This window comes from Cupressus sempervirens, chromosome 8, assembly GCF_028749045.1.
Source record: "Cupressus sempervirens isolate cs-2001-9-10 chromosome 8, ASM2874904v1, whole genome shotgun sequence".
NCBI lineage: Eukaryota > Viridiplantae > Streptophyta > Pinopsida > Cupressales > Cupressaceae > Cupressus > Cupressus sempervirens.
Genome location: NC_143125.1, coordinates 807,655,705 through 807,669,072, shown reverse-complemented (window position 1 = coordinate 807,669,072; position 13,368 = coordinate 807,655,705). Strand labels below are relative to the sequence as shown.

General features: G+C 35.4%; 1 pseudogene; it reads right to left on the bottom strand.

The window, feature by feature from the left end:
- Positions 1–2,725: 2,725 nt before the first annotated feature.
- Positions 2,726–11,496, bottom strand: LOC149544861 (uncharacterized; annotated as a pseudogene).
- Between the last annotated feature and the right edge of the window lie 1,872 nt (positions 11,497–13,368).

Genomic DNA, 13,368 nt, shown 5'->3' with positions numbered 1-13,368 from the left:
TCAAACTTCAAATATTCTTATTTGTCTTTCAAAATAAGGTTAAAATCTATAAGACTAACTAGAACAACAAATATAAATTAATAATCTGTGCATAGATACCTTTGAAGTGATGGTCTCTCTTTGATAGCCAGTTATTAAAACTTCCTTTAAGAGTTATACATAAGCTCAATACATTAAAATAGTAACATCATTAAGAATTGAAGGCATTGGTCTAGAATTTAATTAAAATATTATAATCAAGCAATTCTAGAGTAGTCTCAATTGATTATATTTGCACTCACAACTTACATTTACAACATCAATTCCTATTATATTAAGTTATTTTCATAAAGATCGATTACAACTGTTCACAATTGATCAACCTTTCTAGAACCATTTCCATCTTGAAGTGATTACAAAAGAGTTAATTTTTTTCTATAAAAGTCTCCAACAAATAAATTGAGATAGAGGTGAAGGTTCATCTGCTCAAGTCTAGCAAAGCCTAAATTGTAGGAGAATTTGGTAATTCTTATTGATTGGCTAAAGCTAATTAAGAAGTCCATAGGAAAAGTGACAATACTCTTGGATTTCTAATCTGTAATTTTAGGAACCAACACCTTATTCCTTAAATAGTGTATCTTGAATATACAAGTTCTTTGTAGTACAGTTTACTTTGGCAGTGAGCCTTAATTTGCAAGTTGACTGAAGTGGGCTCCTATCTGTATAATTCATTATTATATTAGCAACAAGTTGCAAGTCTTGAACAATATAAGCTCCTATCATACTTTTCAATCAGACTATATACATTAGAAAATTATCATTATGGAAAAGTGATTGAACTGTAGTTAATTCTTAGTTTGAATTATCCATAAAATTGTTCATGTGTTGTTAGTTATGTTCATTATTTCCTTGATGTTTCATGTGGTGAATATATTGAAATTATTTATTTACTCTTGTATGATTTTGATTTAAGTTGATTCACCCCCTCTTAGCATTGAGAGTGTGTTCAAGAAATCACTCTCCTTGCTTGAGTGAATAAAATTTCATGTCTCCTAAGATCATTTCCACACTTTCTTGAAGTGGAAGCAAGGGGGCTTGAATATTTGGCTAAGAATTCATAGATAAGCTCTCGATTCATAGAATTCGTTTACAATTGTTAAAAAGAAATGCAATGAAATGAAAGTAAGCCTGGAGAAGAATAAATAAAATTGTCCTTTAGATGCTTGGGTAGGATGATAGAAGACCATATGTCATTACATTATTAAGCCTAAAACTGTTTACCAAAGTGTATATTTTTCTCCCTTATCATATCATGATTATGGTTAACAGGGTACACTGTGAGATAGTTTGGTTTTGGCATAATTTAGACATTGACTATCATCTCATTTATGTAGTAATATATAGTTTTGAGTTAGTTATTTTCTAAACTATACATGTGTTTTATATAAAATATATATTATTTTTTTAGTAATTCTTGAAGAATAAAAAGATCTTGGCTATTCTAGTTGCAATGGAACAATGCTGTCAACATGGCTAGAAAAGACTTATTTGTGAGACTGATTTGCAAGTGGTTGTGAATTTATTGAATAGTCTGAACCTTGTGCATATGGATTGGCATTTGGCTCTGGTTATTCAACAGATCATCCAGTTATGCAATTTCCCTCGGGAGAGGAATAGTGTGGCTAATTGTTTGGCTAATGGGTCTCTAAGCATGGACTGGATTGGAACATTATTGATTATATGATGTTTTTCCTTAATTTATCTCAATGCTGGTTCAACTTGTGTACCAGGATAAAGCTTTGTTGTTCTCTTTATTTCTTGTGTTGTTAGCTCTCTTTGGTATTCAATAAATTTTTTACCCCTCTTTTAGTCAAAAAAAAAAAAAAAAAAAAAAAAAGAAAAGAAAATAGAGATGATTTTTCTTATTACAAATAGTACATCTCTTGTTGTACACTTTTTTTTTCATTTAGGAAAAGAAATTTGAATTTTGGATATGAAATTCTATTTTAAAAGTTTAATCATTTTCAGTAGAATTTGGTTTATAAAATACAATTAATCATAATTAAGTTTTATTTTTAGATCACGTGTTATTTTTAAGATGGGGGAAGGACGAGGCATGCAATTATCAAAATTTTAAGGAAATTTGTTAAAATCTAGCCATAACCAAATTGTAATGATTCATACTTTTTTAAAATAGACTAAATATGTAAAATATTTTTATGTGATTTACTAATATATTGAGGGACACCACTTATGATATTTACATTTAAAAATAGTATCTTGTAAATAATGAAAAATCCTTAACTACAACCAAACATTACGCATTCTTGTCTAAACATAGTTATCATGAATAACTTGTTTAACAATACATCATAGACTTTTATTGCAATGCATTTATGAAACTATGGGAATAAAGAAAAAAATGTTAAACGAGTGAATGACTATAATTGATCTGAATTAAAGACCGAAAAATTAAATCACACATTTATTTTTATTGATAATGGTCATTCAATGCCTTTATAATACATTAGTGATATAATAAATTATCAAAATAAAAATTTACAATTGCCTACTCAGTCTAAAGATTATTAATAGACATTAAAAATCTTTACAATAATTCCAAGACCCACAAAATAGATAAATATAAACCAAAAGAATTCAAAACAATTTTTATTTGAATAAATGACAAGTCACATGCACCTCTAAACAATATATATTCAACTATTCAAATAGTACAAACTAATTTTCATAATGTCAACTTACGGATCCATGGGAGAAAAAATTTCAAGACTAAATCAACTCCCTTGAAGTATTGATGACCCCATTTCCTTTTTGATACAATTAATACCACAACTGCTGCAAAACCCACTCCATATGATAGACCCACTCCTATCCAATACCATAAATTTTTCTCACTTTCTTCTTCTTCATTAGTAGATGCAAAAATGGTAGGAGGAGTTGGAGAAAATTCTGGCCAAGTGCATTTCTTTGGAAGCAGACATCCATATAAATTTGGATTGTTTGAAAATGACAATCTAGTAAATGTTGTCATGTGTCTTCCTTGTGGTATGATTCCTGAAATATTATTGTTAGAAAAATTGAGGGCTCCTAAATAGCTTAAAGAACCAAGATCTAGAGGAATTTGTCTAGAAAAACAATTTCTTGAAAGATCTAATGATTCCAACCAACTCATTTGAACAATACTATTTGGAATAGTACCATTGAGATAGTTCATGGAAAGATTGAACAACTTCAAGCCCTTCAACTTTCCCAAATTAGAAGGAAGAATCCCATTCAATTTATTATCTGAGAGGTCTATGGATGTCATGGTGGCAAAAATATATGCATACTTTTGGTCTATTCCTTTAGAAGCCATATTCAATCCATTCTCATACATGTAACTGGGATCAAGAAACCTGTACAAGTAAGCACCATCTATGAAATTTGTAACCACATTAAATTCTTGGTGTGGCTCTATCATCATTGCTTGTAAATTGAAAATGCCATGAGGTATAAGCCCCGATAGACAATTTGAAGAAAGGTCTAAGATTTGAAGGTGTTTAAGATGTGCAATTTCTGCAGGAATACTACCTTCAAACCCATTCTTCCTCATTGCCAACACTCAGAGCTCTGAAACATTCCCTATTGACTTTGGAATCTGACCTTTCAATAAGTTTTTCCCAATATCCAAAAAAATATAATTTTGTAAAATTTGATATGGAAGGAGGCAGTGATCCGCTCACCTTGTTATTCTTCATCACTAGTGACTGAAGTTGACTTAACTTTCCTAAATTAGATGGGATCATTCCCCTCAAATAGTTGTCCCCCAAATTCAAGACCCGAAGCTAAGAACAATTGGCTAAGCCTGCAGCAATGATCCCATTCAAATGATTATTTGCAAAATTTAATATGTGCAATGAAGAGCAACCTTGCAATTTAATATGTGAAATGAAGAGCAACCTTGCAACCAAATTATTGTTAACTAACTCCAACTGGTTAAGTAAGAATTGAGTCGAAATCCATAATGGGATTTTGATGGGGACACAACCCAAGAACATAATGGACACAACAGAAAAGGGAAATTATATTAACTAAGAAGATAAGCTAGTACAATAGTACAGAGAAAATAAACTTCAAAACATGCCCTAAGGGCTTACAATAGCATAAATCTAGAGATAAATTCTCCTTTCAGTTCCTCCTCTCAAACTCCACTCCAAACTGCCTTTTACAATGCCAAAAATCTCCTTAAATAGACCCCGGAGGGTTAAGGACTAGGAGTAGATTCTAGAAAGTGCTAGTAGGCATCCACCAACCAAATAGAAGGTTCCAGAAGCTTCGTTAGAAGTTAGTGCAAATCTAGAAGAATCCAGAAATGGTAACCGAACTTCCGGGAGGCATAACTTTTGAACTGTAGCTCCGATTGATGAACCGTTTAAATTTTTGGAAAGCTCTCGAAGTGCTCTATAGCCCTATGGACAATCTTGGCTCATCCCCCCATTTTCATCCCTTTTTGAGGTCATTTAATGCCCCTAACCTGACTTTGAAGCATTCTTAGGAGGTCTCCAAACCCGAAAAACTGTAATAACTTTCAAACCGTGGGGCCTTTTGACTTGATTCTTTTTCTGGAACGCTCTAAATAACAATTACATTCATTTGGCCAATTCACACCTTATAGGTCACCAAAATGATGGCCAAATTGCATGCTCCTATTTTTTTGAGATTTTCTAGCACGTTGATAGTTGAACTGTGAGAGTTGGAACCTTTATTTGACCCAAATGGGTATCCAAAAATGTAAAGACATGAAACAGAAACTAAGTCTAAGTACATTTTTTTGGGTGACACAAGATTGCCCTTATACCTCTGGATGCTCCCGCATCAGACACCCAGGGTAGATTGAAAAGTGACCCTATCACTTTATGGATGGTAGAGGAAATCCCAAATGGGAAACCTCACTGCTGAAATCCAAGTTGAGTCCTCGATCGGTCATCCTTTCCATTTGACCAAATACTCTTCATACTGCCTATTTCTGGTACTCCTACCCACACGATGATCTATAATGTCTTCTATCTCCTCCTTTTTAGAAGCAGGAATTGGACATGGCTCTAACACCAGCTCCTCATCTGCACCATCATCATGATACTCTATTAAATCTGCAATGTTGAAAATGGGAGAAATGTGAATACCATCTGGCAGCTCCACCTCATATGCATTTCTTGAGTCATGTTTCTTTAGAATTTTGCAGGGGCCAAATTTCTTCATTTTTAGCTTGTTGTAAGTACCGGCTAGAAATCTTTCTTTTCGTAAGTGCACCATGACTAAATCTCCTACTTGGAATTCCTTATGTCATCTCCTTTGATCAGCCCTAGCTTTATACTCTTGATTCATCTTGGTTATGTGTGCCTGAACCTCCTCATGTAGATTCTTGATATGTTCAGCAAATTCCTCAGCTTTAGCACTCATCCTCTCCCCGTGTTCTATCTTCCTCAGCTCTGGTGCAGTCCTTGGGCTATTCCCATATACAATTTGGAATGGTGATTTTCCAGTACTCCTATTTACAGAGTTATTATAAGAAAACTCTGCCTGTGGTAGAATCAAATCCCATCCCTTGGGCTTATCCCCAACTAAACATCTAAGCAAATTGCCCAGACTTCTGTTTACCACTTCTGTTTGGCCGTCAGTTTGTGGGTGATGCATGGAACTGAATTTTAAGTCTGTTCTCAACTTTTTCCATAATGTCCTCCAGAAATACCCCACAAATTTAGTATCTCTGTCAGAAACTATACTCCTTGGAAGACCATGTAGTCTTACCACCTCTTTGAAAAACAAGTCTGCAATATGGATAGCATCATGAGTTTTGTGGCATGGAATGAAATGTGCCATTTTGGAGAACCTATCAACCACCACGAATACTGAGTCATTACCCCATTGTGTCCTTGACAATCCAAGAACAAAATCCATACTTATGTCCTCCCATGGCCTTGATGGAACAGGCAATGGCTGATATAGGCTAGTATTGTGACTAAACCCCTTGGCAACTTGACAAACCTGGCAACTTTGTACAAACTTCTTCACATCCTGTGAAATTTGAGGCCAATAATAATGTTCTCTAAGAATGGAAATGGTCTTATCTCGACCAAAATGTCCTGCCATCCCTCCACTGTGTTTCTCCTTAATTAGATTTTCCCTCATGGAACTCCTTGGAATGCACAATTGACTACCTTTGAACAACATACCATCCTGAATCAAATAGTCTAACCACTTGGTTCTATCTACAACAACAGGTTCTTTACAAGCTTTCCAGGGTTCAGCAAAATCAGGATCCTCAGGGTACAAATTCTTGAGTTCATCAAACCCAACTACTTCAACCTACATTACTATAAGCAACAATTGTCTCCTTCTTAGTGCATCTGCAACCCTGTTAGATTTTCCACTTCTATGCTTCAACACAAATGTATAACTCTGCAAGAACTCTACCCACTTCATATGCCTCTGATTCAATTTACCTTGGCTATTTAGGTACTGTAATGCCAGATGATCAGTATACAAAACAAATTCCTTTGGCAATAAATAATGCCTCCATTTCTTTAAGGCCTGAACTATTGCATAGAACTCTTGATCATAAACAGAATACTTCTTCTTTGCATCATTCAATTTTTCACTAAAATATGCAATAGGCTTACCTTCTTGGCTTAATATAGCCCCAATAGCACTGCCACTAGCATCACAATCCACCTGGAACACTTTTCTAAAATCTGGAAGTGCCAACACAGGCTGTTCTGTTACCTTCTTCTTCAGCAATTCAAAACTTCTTGCAGCTGTTGCAGTCCATTTGAACTCTTTTCTATCCCCTCTTATTGTATCAGTTAGGGGTGCACATATGCCACTGAAATTCTTAATAAACTTCCTATAAAAACTAACCAGACCATGAAATGATCTTACCTCAGTAGCAGACCTTGGAGTAGGCCATTCCAAGATGGCTTTTACCTTCTTCGGATCCATTTTGAGACCTTCAGGTGATATAACAAACCCCATATAGACTAACTCCCTTTTTGCAAAGTTACACTTCTTCAGATTAATTAACAATTTCTCTTCCCTTAGCCTTTCAAGGACACTATGAATATGCAATAAATGTTCTTCCAAAGTCTTGCTGAAAATTAAAATATCATCCAAATATACAATAACAAATTTTCCCAAGAACTTCTTAAGTACCTCATTCATGAGCCACATGAAGGTGCTTGGGGCATTCGTCAATCCAAAGGGCATGACTAACCACTCATAAAGACCCTCCTTGGTCTTGAAGGCTATTTTCCACTCATCTCCTTCTCGAATCTATATCTGGTGATAACCACTCTTTAGATCTATCTTTGTGAAGTACTGAGCTCCACTCAAGTAGTCCATAATATCATCCATCCTTGGCAAAGGAAACCGGTACTTGATGGTGATCCTATTTATAGCTCGAGAATTTGTACACATCTTCTGCTCTCCATCCTTCTTTGGTGTGAGTACTGCAGGTACTACACATGGACTCAGGCTCTCTCGAATCAAGCCCTTTCTCAACAGCTCCTAAACCTATCTATTTAGCTCCTCTGTTTCAGTAGGAGTCATCCTGTGAGCAGCCTTGTTCGGCAAACTAGCTCCTAGAACCAGATCTATCTGATGATTGATTTGCCTTGCCAAGCTCCTAGAACCAGATCTATCTGATGATTGATTTGCCTTACTAGTGGCAATCCATCTGGAACATTATCAGAGATAATATCTCCAAACTCCCCTAGTAAATCTGAAACTTCAGCTGGTATTTCACTACTACCTTCTTTATCTTTCCTAGGAATCAAAGCATAGCACATATGCTGATGTTTCATGCCATCTAAAAACTTCCTTTCATCAACAAGAAAAATCCTAGTGCTGTTACATACCTTTTCACCTTCCTTTTTCATCGGCTTCAATTTGTGGCGAACTCCATCCTTTGTCAGAGAGTATGTGTTTGCATTTCCATCATGTACTACATGTCTATCTAACTGCCATGGTCTACCCAATAATGGATGGCAAACATGCATCGAAATAACATCACAGAGAACTTCATCATGGTAACTCCTAATTTTGAATTTCACTAAACATTGTTCACTTACCAGGACCTTATGATCATCTTTTACCCAAGCAATCTAATAGGGCTGGGGATGTTTCTCCCTCTTGAGCTTCAGCTTAGAGACCATCTCTTCTGATACCAAGTTATCAGTGCTACCACCATCAATGATCATGTCACAACATTTATCCTCACACTTGCATTTGGTACGGAACAAACTCCTCCGTTGTCTTGGTTCAATCTCACCACTTAGTAGGACTCTTTCATTTACCAAGGTCTCTCCTCTTTCTGCATCCTCTGAATGTGATGATTATGCATCCTCATCCACATGAGCAACCCTAGCTTGGCCCTCAGCTCTCCTATCTATCCTTCCTTGTCATTGAGGGCATTCAAAGGCACGATGACCTTCTTCATTGCAATGGAAACAAGTACCATAGAAGCCTCCTCTTCCTTGTCCACGCCCTCTACCTCTTCCTCTTTGATTTCCAAAGTCTTGATCATGGGAGCGGTTGAAACCCTCATTCCTCTGGTTCCTGCTAGTACCCACATCTTCATTTTTCTTTTGGGTTTCATTGCAGCCTCCAGATGATCTACCACTTCCCCTTCCTCCTTGACCGTACCCTCTTTGTCTTCCTTCAAACCTTTTATTTAGCTTCTCTTCGACTGGAAGGGCAAACTGGTATGCCTCTTCAAAGCTGGTCATTCTTACCAAACTTAATTCCTCCTGGATGCTAGGTTGCAACCCACTGATATAACGAGCAACCTTCTCCTTATTTGCTTCTACATGCCCCACTCTAATCAAGAGTCGATAAAATTCCTCTATATATTCTTGGACTGATCTTCCTTCTTGCTTTAACCCATGCATCTTCTTAAACAAATCAAGCTCGTAGTCCACAGGAATGAACTGCTTCTTCAATTTTTCCACCATGCGATCCTATCTTATGATCTTCTCCTTTCCTCTTCTTTTTCTTTCCAATTGAACCTCTTGCCACCAGATTTTGGCATGGCCTTTCATTTTGGCCTTTGCAAACTTAACCCTATCTGGGTCCCTGATATCCTCATACTCAAAGTATTCTTCCAGTTCATTGATCCAATTGATCAACTCATCTGGTTTCAGATTTCCTGAAAATATACCCACTTCAATTGTGGGTCTTTTCCCAAACTTAGTAATGGCCCTAAAAAGCCTTTCCTCTACATGATTCAGAACTTCCCCATCAAATTCCTCTTCTGGTCCCATTACTTCTTCTTCATTTTCATCCTCACTGTTGTCACCTACGACAACATTTGCTCCTCTACGGAGCTCCTCTTGCAATGCCTGCACCTGCCTTTGGAGGGCTCTAACCTCCTCAAGATTGATAGCTCTGGCCCTTCAGCCACACTCTCTTTGTGGAGGCATCTTCTTAACTCAAACCCACAACCACATAGTCTTGGTGCAAACTGCCTCACAGTCGGTGCTCTGTCTACACACTCAGGAAAACCTACTCTGATACCACTTGATGGGGCCATAACCCAAGAACAGAATGGACACAATAGAAAAGGGAAATTATATTAACTAAGAAGATAAGCTAGTACAACAACACAGAGAAAATAAACTTCAAAACATGCCCTAAGGGCTTACAATAGCATAAATCTGGAGATAAATTCTCCTTTTAGTTCCTCCTCTCAAACTCCACTCCGAATTGCCTTTTACAATGCCAAAAATCTCCTTAAATAGGCCCTAGAGGGTTAAGGACTAGGAGTAGATTTTAGAAAGTGCTAGTAGGCATCCACCAACCAAATAGAAGGTTCCAGAAGCTGTGTTAGAAGTCGGTGCAAATCTAGAAGAATCCAGAAATGGTAACCGAACTTTCGGGAGGCATAACTTTTGAACCGTAGCTCCGATTGACGAACTGTTTACATTTTGGGAAAGCTCTCGAAGTGCTCTATAGTCCTATGGAAAAGTTTGGCTCATCCCCCAATTTTAGGCCCTTTTCGAGGTCATTTAATGCCCCTAACCTGACTTTGAAGCATTCTTAGAAGGTCTCCAAAACCCAAAAAACTGCAATAACTTTCAAACCGTGGGGCCTTTTGACCTGATTCTTTTTCTGGAATGCTTTAAATCACAATTACATTCATCTGGCCAATTCAAACCTTCTAGGTCACCAAAATGATGGCCAAATTGCTTGCTCCTATTTTTTTTGGGATTCTAGCACACTAATAGTTGAACTATGAGAGTTGGAACCCTTATTTGACCCAAATGGGTATCCAAAAATGTAAAGACATGAAACAGAAACTAAGTCTAAGTACATTTTTTTGGGTGACACAGGATTGCCCTTATACCTCTGGATGCTCCTGCATCAGATTTGACCATTTATGTTACATGATATCAAGCTCAAATACAAAAATTGGAATGAGGGAATCCATGTAGTGCTGATGTTAATTACACAATTGGACAGGCTTAGTTCCTTTAATTTGTTAAGTTTGTGAAAGAAGACTTCTAAAATTATCTGATTGCCATTCAATGTGAGATAGAGTAACTTTAGTGAAGTGGGTAGCTCCTCAGAAGAGTTCCTCAAACTGAATGAATTCCTCTCAGCTAGGAGGGCTATTAGTGAGGAGAGCTTTGAAAATGAGGGAAGAGTTCCATTTAGCTTGTTGGATGACAAATGCAAGTCTTCCAATGACTGGATATTGCTCAAGGACTCTGGGATATGACCACTCAATTGATTCCTAGAAAGAATTAGCTTAGTTAGACAAGATATGTTAAAGAGAGAAGAGGGAATGCTTCTTGTGAGTTGATTATACGAGAGATCTAAGTAATCTAGAGAAGATAGATTAGATAGAGAAGATGGAATGTTTCCTGTAAGTTGATTATAAGATAGATCTAAGTTGATTAGAGAACCAAAATAAGAGAGAGAAGAGGGAATGCTTCATGTCAATTGATTATAAAAGTGAGTTAAACTAGTTAGGGAAGAGAGATTAGAGAGAAAAGAGGGAATGACTCCTGTAAGTTGATTGTTATTAAGAGATAGCACATTGAGAGAAGACATGTTTGCAAAGGACAATGGAATGTTCCCACTCAAACTATTCCAAGATAAATCTAGTCTTTTGAGAGAGGAGAGTTTACCTAGGCAGTTGGGAATAGTCCCTGTTAATCCATTAACAGAGAGATCTAAGGTTGCAAGAGAAGTGAGGGTGCACAAGCCCTCAGATATGACTCCCCCTTCAGTTGAGATCATAGTTTCAACAGAAACTACATGGTGGGTGGTGTTGTGGCAGGATATGACGTACCAGAGGCAACAATTTTCCTCCTTCTCCCACAAACTTAGAGATGAATCAGAAGAGTAAATGAGGCCGGCTTTTAATTGAACAAGAACTGCCTCTTCCATCTCAATACATCCACAGCAGGAGCATACAAGAAACAAGAGAACAAAAGCAAACAAAAATAGCTTGGCCATGGCTTCCTTTTGTAGTGTGCACTCGATTGATTTGGTAGGGTAATTATATGGCAACAAAACATGGAAAGTCCTTTATTCGCTGATATTTCAAGGCACTCATAGACTTCAAATATGAGCTAAAAATTTCAAAGCACTTAAAGACTTTTGTATTGACTCGACTAAATGTGTGGTTCAAACTTTCAATGTATTCACAAGATTTTCATAGAAATGCTAGAATTTTTGTATTGATCTGATTATAATTGAAGTTATAAATTTTAATTCTAGCCATAGTTGATATGACAAATTTTGTATTGATTTGATTAAATGCGAGCTTTTGTATTGACTTGATTAAATGCAAGGTTAAAATTTTTAATGGACACACAATTTATATAGGAATACTAGAAGTTTTGTATTGACTAGATTAAAAGTGAAGTTGAAAATTTTAGTACACCCATAAATTTGATATTGAATCCACTAAATGTGAAGTTACAAATTTCAATAGATGCAACATTCTCATAGAAATACTAGAAGTTTTATATTGACTAGATAAAAGTGAAGCTAAAAATTTTAAGTTTGACCATAGCATGTCAGTATGGTATAACTGATATGACAAATTGGATTTTGACTGGAGTAATTGTGAGGTTAAAAATTTCAATGCAAGCACATGATTTTCGTAGAAATATTAAAAGTTTTTTATTGACTGGATTAAAAGTGAGGTTAAAACTTTTTGTTCAGATCATAGCATGTAACTATGGTATAGCTGATATGACAAATTCGATATTGACTTGACTAAATGTGAAGTTAAAATTCAATGCATATACATAATTTTCATAAAAATAAATAATATAAATTTTAGTTTTATATTGTCTGCATTTAAAATGATGTTAAAATTTTTAATTCCTACCATTGCATATCAGCGTGGTATAATAGATATGAAATTTTTTAATATTGACTCAGCTTATTAATGTGAGATTTATAAAAATAAATACTAATCTTTTATTTTTTTTATTTGATTGAATTAAAAATAAATTTTGTTTTTAATACACTCACAATCTTTTTATAGTTCTTTTTAGAAATCTTTTATTCACTAGACTTAGATACACCCTCAGACTTTTCATAGAAATATTATAAGTAGTGTATTGACTAGAATAAATGCAATGTTAATAATTTCAATGCACTTACAGTCCCTTCACAGAAATATTAAGTATTTGATTGACCAAGAACTTTATATGAGGATAACTATTTTTACATACCGACTTTTTAAAAAAATATTAAAAATCTAACATGGGCTGAGTTAAATGTGAGGATAACTATATCTACGCACTAACAGACTTTTCATAGAAATATTACAAGTCTTGTATTGACTGGACTTCCCAGACTTGCCGTATAAAACTAGATTCCACATGACACTAAAGTCATCAACATTTTTACCATCACATAACAATTTAGATGTACAAAAGATCCAATTTTCCTAGCAATTAGATTTGCAGTGGAATTTTTTATAGAAAACTATTCAAATTTTGAAGTTTTGAATAGCGGAGAACAATGTGGGGCATATGTTGCAAAAGGAAGCATGCTACTACCAACGTTGTAAGACCACTTACTCCTGCAAAGTTAGTATGCAGAGTTGTATAGTTTTAAATTACTGAAAGGCTATTTAAAATTACTTTTGAATTTTAATGATTTATTTTGATAATTAGATCTTTCATATGTATTTTTGTGTAAATTTCAGTTTACTGTGTACATTTTGGTGAATCTCACTTATATAATTTATATTCTATTTTTGGTCTTAAATCTGGGACATTGCATCCTTAGATCTAATTTAGGAACATTACATTTGTAACAAGGAGTTTACTAATTTAGATCGGTGTTCTTATATTGTTATAATTCTCC